Source organism: Schistocerca gregaria, chromosome 5, assembly GCF_023897955.1.
Source record: "Schistocerca gregaria isolate iqSchGreg1 chromosome 5, iqSchGreg1.2, whole genome shotgun sequence".
Taxonomy (NCBI): Eukaryota; Metazoa; Arthropoda; class Insecta; order Orthoptera; family Acrididae; genus Schistocerca; species Schistocerca gregaria.
In genome coordinates, this window is record NC_064924.1 from 612,314,384 (window position 1) to 612,315,981 (window position 1,598).

Here is a 1,598-nt window from a genome sequence, read left to right on the forward strand (position 1 = left end):
GATGTTTCTTATCTTAATTTCTACATGAAAACCAACTATGTAAATCTGTATTGAAATATAATTCCTTATTACTTGTGGCGTCATTCAGAAATAAAACGGGCCACATTTCTTAAGGAGTAGTAGTTAAATGGACTGATCTGTCTTAGTGATTCCTTTAATGAAAGAATTGACAACAGGATAGAGTGAAATGCAAATGAATAATTTTTATTATGATTTCATGAGTAGCCCAAATTCTTTGAAGTTCTGTTTTATCAAATTAAAAAAAAAGGTTGGCTCTGAAGTAAAAGATCAGATTTCTCTGTAGTAAAAGATCAGATTTGTCTGACTTTAATATCTAGTAATCTGTCATGTGTTAAGTATTAATCTCATGAATGAGATTTTCACTCTACAGCGGAGTGTGCGCTGATATGAAACTTCCTGGCAGATTAAAACTGTGTGCCCGGCCGAGACTCGAACTCGGGACCTTTGCCTTTCGCGGGCAAGTGCTCTACCAACTGAGCTACCGAAGCACGACTCACGTCCGGTACTCACAGCTTTTCTTCTGCCAGTATCCGTCTCCTACCTTCCAAACTTTACAGAAGCTCTTCTGCGAACCTTGCAGAACTAGCACTCCTGAAAGAAAGGATACTGCGGAGACATGGCTTAGCCACAGCCTGGGGGATGTTTCCAGAATGAGATTTTCACTCTGCAGCGGAGTGTGTGCTGATATGACAGGAGCAGCTTGTAGATAGTAAAGCCAGAAGGATAATGGGATCTAAGGGTGTGTAGTACGGACATTTTCTGTCCATGTAATTCAGGGGAGCTGGGGTTGAGGGAGGATCCAGATGACATGGGTTGTGAGATGTCATTGAAGCTGATTTTCATGCCAGTAGTGTGCTCTGCCACTGTTTTGCTGTTGTTCAGTTTGAAATTATTATGAAATTGTAATTGCATTAAAGATTTGCCTGTAGAACCAGTTTTTGTAAGTAGCTACACATCAGTAATCACTTTTTTAATCGAAATTTTGCAAGTTAAATTTTCAGCTGTTGATTTATGTGATGATATTGACGACGGTCTTCTGAGTGCACTTGAAGATAGAAGTCATTCTGATACTTCAACAGCTGTGACTACACACATGGGGATTAAATCATCACTGTATGAACTTTCGGTGTTAATAGAAGAGAGCAATCTGTTCATTTAGTAATGCACTGATGTTTGTCTGAAGGAAGAAGTGGAGTTTTAAGGAATTGTGTTGAATCACTTCGGATTATGGTAATTGATGAGGAGTGTAAATAATGAAGATATGAGTAAACAAAGTATTTGGTGTTAAAAATGAGGGAAATATTGAGATTTGATCCATGTAGAGAAAATCTGAGGTAGAAAGTAGCAACTTGATTTCTTGGAATATGATTTGTAATGCCATATCCCTACACTGTTACGCTTGGCTCCCCTAGCCTCGACTGAGGCTGCACAGTGGTCAGGCTCTGAACACGTTTGGGAGTAGTGAGATTCTCATAATTGTCAAGCAGTAACTATTCAGGATTTCTCAAACGTAGTGATGTTACTGTTGGGAATAGAAAATTTCTTATCCATTCTTAGCTTGTGGGTAATCTCTAATA

General features: G+C 38.7%; 1 non-coding gene across 1 annotated transcript; it reads right to left on the reverse strand.

Moving 5' to 3' along the window:
* Positions 1-435: 435 nt before the first annotated feature.
* On the reverse strand, positions 436-510 carry Trnas-cga (transfer RNA serine (anticodon CGA)). Its single transcript has one exon. It is a non-coding gene; the product is annotated as a tRNA-Ser (tRNA).
* Positions 511-1,598: the final 1,088 nt, after the last annotated feature.